Here is a 10,651-nt window from a genome sequence, read left to right as displayed (position 1 = left end):
GAATCTCCACTTTGTTTCTGACCTTAGTTTGGGAATAACTTTGGAAAAGTAAGAAAATGACAAAAACAAAGCAAAACAAACAAACAAAAACAAAACAAAACACTGTTGGATATCAAGGAGCAGTTTTCCACGGAAAAGTGTAAATTCTATAGAATAGTGGCAATCAAAGAAATTGAAACTCCAGCTAATAAATAGAAGGAACAAGTCCTACTTCCAGAATCTGGTTCACAAATCACAATTTCTCAGTCTAAGGCTTAGAGCTCTGGGATCACAGGCACTTCCTAAAGAATGGCATTACCCTGATGAATCGATTCAGAGCCCTCTTTATGTCTTTATTCCTCAGACTGTAGATGAAGGGGTTCAGCATGGGGGTGACCACAGTGTACATCACCGAGGCTGCAGCACTTGAGTGAGAGTTTTGGGTAGGAGCAGAACTAAAGTACACCCCTAGGCTTGTACCATAAAATAAGGAGACAACTGAGAGGTGAGATGCACAGGTGGAAAATGCCTTGTACTTCCCCTGAGCTGATGAGATTCCACGTATGGAGGAAACTATCATACAGTACAAGTACAAGATCCCAGCGAGGGGACCTCCACCCAGCAGCCCTACTGCAAAATACATCGCCATGTCATTAAGAAGGGTGTCAGAACAGGCAAGGCGGATGACCTGATTAGGTTCACAAAGTGTGGAATTTGGAAATCTGTGCAGAAGGGCAGTGACAACACCATCAAGCTATATAATGAGGGATCCAGAGCACTGATAATCCAGGACGCCAGAACCAGCAGTCCACAAAGCCAGGGGCTCATGATGACTGTGTAGTGCAGGGGGTGACAGATGGCCACAAACCGGTCATATGCCATCACAATCAGGAGTAAGCTGTTCAACGCTTCAAAGAGTACAAAAAAGCACATCTGGGTGATGCAGACTGCATAGGTGATGACTCTGCTCTGTGACTGGATGTTTACGAGCATCTTTGGGACTGTAGTGGAGATGAAACAGATGTCTGCAAAGGACAGGTTGGAAAGGAAGAAGTACATGGGGGTGTGGAGGTGGGAGTCTGAGATTGTGGCCAGGATGATGAGCAGGTTCCCCAGCACAGTGACCAGGTACATGGACAGGAACAGCCCAAAGAGGAAGGGCTGCAATTCTGGTTTCTCTGAAAGTCCCAGAAGAAGAAATTCTTAAATCTGTTATCATTCCCTGGTTCTATGTGATTGATAATGACTTTCAAAATGAGAGAAAAAGAACTTGATGAAAGCGTGCATTACAAACCTATCAGAAATGCTGTCATTTATATTCTGTAGTCAATAACTTAATTTTTAAAATAAATTTTATTTCTTTTTAGGTTGACAGAATTGTTTGTATTTGCTGTGTATAATATGATGTTTTGAAGTATATTTACATTGTGGATTGGCTAAGTCTTATCAATTAATATTAATATCACCTCACATGGTCATCATTTTTGTGGTGAAAACACTCTGCATCCACTCTCTTAGGATTTTTCACGAATACAATGTATTACCATTGACTAGAGTCAACATACTGTACAATATGTCTCTTGAACTTTTTTAAATTTAACTGTAATTTTGTATTCATTGACCATCATCTTCCCCAACAGCCCCCCTCCCCCAAATCTCCCAGGCCCTGGTAACCTCCATTTTACAAGAAGTTAATTTCTACATTTTGTGTGTGAATCTAGCCCCTGTTAGGGCATCCCTTTGACAACTCTGGTTAGGAATTCTTGTCCCACTCAGTCTTTCCCTGAATGCATGAACTCTGCAGTATTGACGAGAAAATTTTTAGGCATTTGAGGACTATAAAGTGAATTCTGAAGTGTTACAAATACTGTCTGGACATTGAATAATTAGTTCTATAAAACAAAAGTCACTAACTTTTGTTAGTGGCAGGGTGGGCAGGGTGGCTCACACGTGTAATCCCAGCATTTTGGGAGGCCGAGGCGGGTGGATCACCTGAGGTCAGGAGCTCGAGACCAGCCTGACCAATATGGTGAATTCCCATCTCTACAAAAAATACAAAAAAAAAAAAAAAAAAAAAACACCTGGATGTGGTGGCACGCGCCTGTAGTCCCAGCTACTCTGGAGGTTGAGGCGGGAGAATCGCTTGAACCTGGGAAGTGGAGGTTGCAGTGAGCCAAGATCATGCCACTGCATTTCAGCCTGGGTGACACACCAAGACTCCAAAAAAAAAAAAAATGTTGCTACAAATCAGTGACAGAGAAAGAGTACAAACAAATAAGAGAAATACCATATGGTGTCACCATATGGTATCCGATGGTGACAAATCCTTTGAAGAGGAAAAAAGAAATAAGAAGGAAAGTGTGGATGGGGTGTTATTTTTTTTTACTGACCATTTTTTTTACTGGTCATTGATGCGATACCAGTAGACGAGGTGACAATTGAACAGAGACCATAGTGGAGGCAGGGCAGAAGTCACCATGTGGCCCACAGAAGTGTGTGCAAGGCAGAAGGAAGGATCAGTGAGAGACTCAGAGGAATGTGCTTCTTGCAGATGTTCAAGGCCAGCAAGGAAGCCAGTGTAGCAGGGGAATAAGCAAAAGGAGAGGGATGAGAGATGGTGTCAGGGGATGTTGGGGAACGAGCTGACTTTGAAGCGGCTGAAATTGAAGACACAAGGAGTCCCTCTGACAAGATGTTGTTACATTGGCACTTTGTTAATTTGGCTGCAAACCGTGTCACATGAATTGCAATGCATGTCTTCTTTGTTTGCTACTGTTACTGTTGCCTTGAGTTCTGGCCTCTGTGGGATGAGTTACCTTTTGGAACATAGAGCCAAAGCTCCCTTTCTCTGAAACCTCCTCTCACTCTAAAGGCATGTGCGCATGCACACACACACACACACGCACAATGCATACACACATGGAACATAGTATGACCCCCTAGGTCTATGTTACACCCATATTCTTTTCTGTTCAATCATACTACTAGAAAGGAGTGGGTACCAGGCAAGTTGTCAATATCAATTAATTTTTCTTTTGAGAGAAAACAGAAATGATACCTAGAAATTCCACTTTGGAAATCTTGATGCACAAGTAGCCTTGAGCTCCATTTTAGTATGGCTATTTTCTGCCTTGTGTTTAAAGAAATAGAAAAGAATCTGCTTCATAAACACACAGAGAGAAGAATTATGTGGATATTATGGGAGGGAAATGGTCTAAAAGTCTCAGGTGATCTACAAGGGACCATAAGAAAGAAAAATCATTATTAGTTTTGGAGATATTTTGAGTCCCACTATATCCCCTTGATACTCAGCAAAAATTAAAAATGACAAAGGAAATTTACCAAATGACATATGTAATTATGTTTTTTCTGTGTCAAGACATCTACAGCTTGAGAATGCCAATAAAAAATGAGCAAATGAAATAAACCAACAATTCCTTTTTTTTGTTTTTTACAAAAACAGTAGAAGACTTGTTTTTTCTTGTGCTTATTTAATTTTTTTTTAATCAAGAGGTTTTTATATGGTCTGATAGTAGGTGAGGCAACCCCCTTCTCATTTTTCTTGTGTGGCATCTTTCCTTTGTGGTTTGTGGTCTTCTGTTTTGACAGATTCCACTGGCCCCATTTAGTCCTGGTTCTGGTCTTCATCTAACATGCAATGGCCTCTCCAGACCACACTCTATAAAATCCCTCATAGACGATGATAATTTTAATCATTTACAATGAATGAAATCCTACATTGTCTTATATGCACATTTACAGCATTGCACTCTGCCTTAATCATTATAATGCAAGATCCACACAGGTACAACTTCACCTGCTGTGTTTACCTTTGTATTTTCACAAAGACATACAAATATGTGTGTATTATATATCACAATATAAAGAAAGGAGAAGATAGGAAATAAAAAGAATGTTAGGGGAATAAAGCCAGAGTAAATACAATAATTTCAAAAGCTGTATTAAATAAAATTATATGGATCATCAAAAATTAACTGAAGCAAGATATAAAATAATTTAATGATATCAAATGAATTCGTTGTTTAATTGGCAGCAGCCTAGATATAAAATTACATAATATATAGCGTTCCTAGAATGTTCTGACACATAGCAGATATTATTTGTTGAATGATCAGGAAATAAGTCTCAATATATATGAATATTTAACATATGCAAGATTGTATTTCAATTTATTTGGATCATTGAGTGACAGCTGCTATAAATGACCATCCACCTGGAGACAATTAGTTCACCCACTCACTCATGGCCTGTAAAGAATTAGCAGGTTTAAAGACCTCAGTATAAAAGTAAAAAATGCATGTGTTGGATACAGAGAATTCTAGATTTGTCTTCAAAGAATCAGTATGTCGCTATGTTCAGTTCTCTGTCCTCCATTTTAAAGTTTAACTTCTTTGTAGTTTCAGTAAACAATCTTTTCCACCAGTTTTAATCAGTAGTTCACATCTGTTCCCCTGGTCACCTGCTCTGTCCTGACTCAACCTGGTCACCTGCTTTGACCTGAGTCACCTTTAGTTACCTGTTCTGTAACCGTCTTTCCTGCCAAACTGCTCACTGCGCCACTCTGGCTCATATCCTTGCTCTCTTTAAAATAGCCAGATGGAATTAGCTCAGACTGTGTGGTCCAACCCTAGCCAACAGGGGAATGACACAGCAGTAGGGGCTACCTGGGTCAGGAATAAAAACACCTTCCCCTCCCTTGTTCAGGTGTGCTCTCGCCATTACTCCATCGGCGAGTCATACCCTTCTATAGAAGTAAAAATTGCCTTGCTGAGAAAATAAATTGATGTTCAAATGCTATTCCTTTGGTGGCACTTAAAATTTATTTATAACACACACACACACACACTCCCACACGCACACACAAATCTATGTGTAGGGAAAACATCTTAAGAAAGGCAAGAAACAGAAGCAAGAAGATTAGTATGTAGTTAGTTAAATAAGAAAAAGTATACCCCTACAAGTCCATGAAGAAGCAATACAATTTAAAAATCACTTGAAATGTGGCAAATTATAGAAAAATGGGCATATAATAATAAGTAGGTAAAAATGATGATCATATATATGACTCTCTGCTCAAGCCCAGGAATAGTTTAAGACGACAAAAAATTTCTATCACAACCATCAGCCTGGGGGAAAAGCTTCAACAGCTGCCACCTTGAGTGGGATTGGACATTTAAAAGAGGCAGCAAAGGGGGACTCTAATTTTCCTGGCAGAGATGTGAAGTGTTACAGGGTCTTGGGGAAGCAATCTAGGTGCAGCTATAAATATTAGTAATACAGATATTCATTAACTCAAGTTTCTCAGTCCCAGCACTACTGAAATTCTGGGCTGCATCACTTACTGTGCTGGGGTCTGTCCTGTTCATTGTACTGTGTTTAACAGCTTCCTTGTTCTTTACTGACCCTCCCCAGGGTGACAGCCAGGCATGTCATTGCTTAATGTCAGTTGGCAGACAAAGCCACCCCAGTGAGAAACACAGACTTAACATAAATGTTTGAAAGTACTTTTAGAAGATTTATATAATAGAAAAGGAAAGGGGAAAACAATATGAAAAAATTACACTATTATATAGAGTATTAGTGATATGCATAGGATAGTATTCATGCATTTACATAAACTGTAGTATTCATGCATTTGCATAAAATGTATGTGTGCATAGTATAGAAAAAGAACCTTCACAGAAACTGGCCTGGTGCAGTCGCTCACGCCTGTAATCCCAGCACTTTGGGAGGCCAAGGCGGGTGGATCATGATGTCAAGAGATCGAGACCATCCTGGCCAACATGGTGAAACCCCATCTCTACTAAAAATACAAAAAATTAGCCGGGTGTGGTGGAGAGCGCCTGTAATCCCAGCTACTTGGGAGACTGAGGCAGGAGAATCGCTTGAACCCCAGAGGCAGAGGTTGCAGTGAGCCGAGATTGCACCACTGGACTCCAGTCTGGGCGAAATTCTGTCTCAAAAAAAAAAAAAAAAAAGAATGTTCACAGAAACTAAGAGTGTATGGAGCAAAGAATGTAAGTGGGACTGCAATTAAGTTAAAGAACTGTATAAGGGGGCCGGGAGCGGTGGCTCAGGCCTGTAATCCCAGCACTTTGGGAGGCTGAGGCGGGTGGATCACGAGGTCAGGAGTTCGAGACAAGCCTGGCTAACATGGTGAAACCCCATCTCTACTAAAAATACAAAAATTAGCTGGGCGTGGCGTCGGATGCCTGTACTCCCAGCTACTCGGGAGGCTGAGGCATGAGAATCGCTTGAATCCGGGAGGCAGAGGTTGCACTGAGCTGAGATAGCGCCACTGCACTCCAGCCTGGGCGACAGAGCAAGACTCCGTCTCAGAAAAAAAAAAAAAAAGTAGGAGCAGGTTTGATTTAAAAGCATGGTTACTACTTATCTGATTTTATCATGCTTTAGCCAGAACAATTAGAAATCTCATACTTATAACACAGGTTAAGAGCTATTATTTCATCCTTCATATGTATCTAAGGTTATAACTTCATATGACATAAATATGGGAAGATTCAAATATGTTTATGAGAGATAAAAGTGATCTTGAGTCAGATGATAAAGAATGATTTTCAAATGATGGCCAAAGGAGATGCAACTTCTAGACAGAGTTCAAATTCAAAAAGCTAAAAGGTGCAATAAAGCGTGACAGAGCTATGAAAGCATGTTGGAAATGTAATCCATAAAGGGATATTTATCTGGCAAAATGATACAGAGCTTTCTGCATTTACAAAGCAACGAGGGGAACACACTATGACCAATGGATGGATTTGGCTACATCAGCTTTATAAACTTTCACACAGCTGGGCGCGGTGGCTCACGCCTGTAATCCCAGCACTTTGGGAGGCCGAGGCAGGCGGATCACGAAGTCAGGAGATCCAGACCATCCTGGCTAACATGGTGAAACCCTGTCTCTACTAAAAATACAAAACAGTAGCAGGGCATGGTGGCACGTGCCTGTCATCCCAGCTACTTGAGCCGAGATCGCGACACTGCACTCCAGCTTGGGTGACAGGGTGAGACTCCATCTCAAAAAAAAGAAAAAAAAAAAAAAAAACCTTTCACACATTCCTCTCAAATGCGTTGATACATATATAAAAGAATGACATGACAAATGCCAACATTGGTGAAAACAACTCCAATTTTTATTTTAAAAATGCAATAAAAATAGGAATAAGAACATTACAAACCCATCATACAAAAGCAAAGAACAAGGCTGGGCATGGTGGCTCACGCCTGGAATCCCATACTTTGGAAGGCTGAGGTGGGTGGATCACTTGAGGTCAGGAGTTTGAGACCAGCCTGGGCAACATGGTAAAACCCTGTCTTTACTAAAAATACAAAAATAAGCTGAGTGTGGTGGCATGAGCCTGTAATACCAGCTACTCAGGAGGCTGAGGCAGGAGAATCACTTGAACGCAGGAGGCAGAGGCTGCAGTGAGCAGAGATCATGTCACTGCACTCCAGCCTGGGCAACAGAGCGAGACCCTGTCTCAAAAACAAAACAAAACAAAAACAAAAACAGAAAACAAAACAAAAACAGAAAACAAAACAAAAACAAAAGCAAAGAACATGCACAGATAATTTGCAATAGAGTTGGTAAATGTCTAACAAACACAGAAATATATTTAGTCTCACAAGCAAGGAGAGAATTGCAAAGTTAGTGTTGTTAGTATATCACTTTTCATTTACTGAATAACTTCTAAACTTTCATTTGAATGATCAGCGTGAGAGAAGACACTGCAAGATGTTTGTCTCATGAACTGCTGTGCTGTGGTCAGGTAGTATTTGGAAGCAATTCATTGGTTTAGACCTTTCTCATAAATGTGAAAACATCCTCAAATATGTCTCTTCTTAAACGTAAAAAAGACACGCCCTCACTTCAGTGTATCTCCCTTCACAGCTAATAGCCTAGTTCTCTTCTCCATTTAATTGCAAAAATGCGAGGGCAAATGTTCTACTTTTACTGGAGCCACTTTAAATCTCCCATGTCCCCTTCCAGCTGGGCTTCCGTTACCCTTACTTTACTTTCAATAATCACCCTTCAATTCTGAGCTCAATATTCACTTTTCTTTTTAGTATAATAAACAAATACATGAATAACTAAATCAAGCAAGCAGACAAATGATCACAGAAGTTTCTCTGCTCAGGGCTAGGCTAGACTGGCTCTCAGGTGACCTCAGGTCCATGGTCATAGCTGCCATTCTCTCTGACCCTTTCCTATGGTACCTACTGGTACCGCCTCAGCCTCCCAAGTAGCTGAGATTACAGGCACACATTACCATGCCCCAGCTAATTTTTGTATTTTTAGTAGACGGTGGGGGGGCTTCACCATGTTGGCAAGGCTGGTCTCGAACTCCTGACCTCAGGTGATTCAACTGCCTTGGCCTCCCAAAGTGCTGGAATTACAGGTGTGAGCCACCGCACCTGGCCTAAGAAGTAGATTTTAAGTGTTCTCAACAGAAAAACAAAACAAAACAAAAAAACTTAGGTGAGGTAAGTGCATAGTAGTTACCTAGATTTCCTATGGTACCTACTGGTACCAGCTGAGGCTATTGGACTCACCTTGCTGAGTTTTCTGAAAGGAAGGCCTCCATGAGGAGGTGCAAATTCCTCCCTGGATTGTTGATGATGGAGACAGAAGCTCTGTCCTGAGACCTGACAGCAGCAGAAAGCAAAGCATCGGTACCCAAGCCAGAGGACTCCAAAAGAAACAAGCATGTCCCATTCAGGCCAAGGTTGCATTTGCTGAGGGCCAATGCAGAGGAGATATTTAGAGCTTTGTATATCTGTTCATTTGGCACATTTCCTCCTGTTATTCCAACTGTGACCACTCATGTCCCCATAGGACATTGCCTGGCACTGTAAGATATATGTGTATATATATATTTTTATTCCTGCATCCTCTGTTCCCAAGACACCTGATTAAACATGAGGTGCATCCAGCCTTTATTTCTCCTTCTCTACCGACTGGCCTGCATTCCCGAGTTCTAACCTCCTCATGTATTACCATAACCCTGAGGGAAGGTTTTCTCCAAAGTCAAAACAAAGGAAGCTGTTTTGACTAGGTCCCTTAGATCTACAAAGCATTGACTTTTGCTGGGAGCACAGCCTTTGATATCTCTGGAAAATTGCTATTCCCCTCTTCAGCAAGAGATGAACTGTGTTCTCTGGATTTAAAAGCATGGTTACTACTTGTCTGATTGCATCATGCTTTAGCCAGAACAATTAGACATTTCATACTTATAACCCAGGTTAAGAACTATTATTTTATCCTTCACGTACAAAATATTTGGTAATTATAAGAGATATATTAAGACTCTTTTATGCAAGTTGCCCTGAGATTAGCACCTTATAAAGATTATCTGAAGTTTACAAAATTATTTGTTTATTTATTTTTAAAATTGACAGATACAATTTTATGTATTTATTGTGTACAGCATGATGTTTTAAAGTATATATACATTGTGGAATGATTAAATCTAGCTAACTACTATACACATTACCTCACCTAGTTTTTGTGCATGTGTGTGTGGTGAGAACACTTAAAATCTACTGTCTTAGGCCAGGTGCTGTGGGTCACGCCTGTAATCCCAGCACTTTGGGAGGCCAAGGCGGGTGAATCACCTGAGGTCGGGAGTTCGAGACCAGCCTGACCAATATGGGGAAACCCGCTTCTCTACTAAAAATACAAAAATTAGCTGGACATGGTGGTGGGTGCCTGTAATCCCAGCTACTCGGGAGGCTGAGGCGGGAGAATCACTTGAACCTGGGAGGCAGATGTCACAGTGAGCCCAGATCATGCCATCGCACTCCAGCCTGAACAACAAAAGCAAAACTCTGTCTCAAAACAAACGAAAACCTACTGTCCTAGCGTTTTTCAAGAATACAATATATCATCATCAAATATAGTCAGTGTGTTTTACAACAGATCTCTTCAATTTATTTCTCCTAAGTGCAATTGTGTATCCTTCAACAAAAAACTTCCTATCCCTTCTCCCTCAACTGCCCCAGCCTCTAGTAACCACCATTCTAATTGATATTTCTATCGGATCGACTTTTAAAATTCCACATATGAATGAGACCATGAGGTATTTGTCTTTCTGTGTCTGGTTTATTTCACTTAACACAGTGTTCTCCAGGTTCATCCATATCGTCACAAATGATAAGATTTCCTTCTTTTTTGGGCTGAATAGCATTCCACTGTCTATGTATATTACTTCTAAAAGCCCATTCATTGATGGACAATTTGATTTCATACCTTGGCTATTGTGAATAGTGTAGCTTCTCAGGCCAGGCACGGTGGCTCATGCATGTAATCCCAGCACTTTGGGAGGCCAAGGCGGGTGGATCACCTGAGGTCAAGAGTTTGGGAGCAGCCTGGCCAAAATGCAGAAACCCCAACTCTACTAAAAATAGAAAAATTAGCTGGACGTGGTGGCATCTGTAATCAGTAGCTGGCACCTGTAATCCCAGCTACTCGGGAGGCTGAGGCAGGAGAATCACTTGAACCCGGGGGATGGAGGTAGCAGTGAGCTGAGATCACGCCACTTCATTCCAGCCTGGGTGAAAGAGTGAAACTCCATCTCAAAAAAAAAAAAAAAAAAAAAGTGAATAGTGCAGATATCTCTTTGATACACTGTTT

The 10,651-nt window shown here is 40.9% G+C and overlaps 1 pseudogene; it reads right to left on the bottom strand.

Annotated features, from left to right (window-relative positions):
• Nucleotides 1–268: 268 nt before the first annotated feature.
• On the bottom strand, nucleotides 269–8,727 carry LOC100462012 (olfactory receptor 7A17-like; annotated as a pseudogene).
• Between the last annotated feature and the right edge of the window lie 1,924 nt (nucleotides 8,728–10,651).

This window comes from Pongo abelii, chromosome 20, assembly GCF_028885655.2.
Source record: "Pongo abelii isolate AG06213 chromosome 20, NHGRI_mPonAbe1-v2.0_pri, whole genome shotgun sequence".
NCBI lineage: Eukaryota > Metazoa > Chordata > Mammalia > Primates > Hominidae > Pongo > Pongo abelii.
Note: the sequence above shows the minus strand (reverse complement) of the source record. Positions and strands in the feature narration are given on the sequence as shown.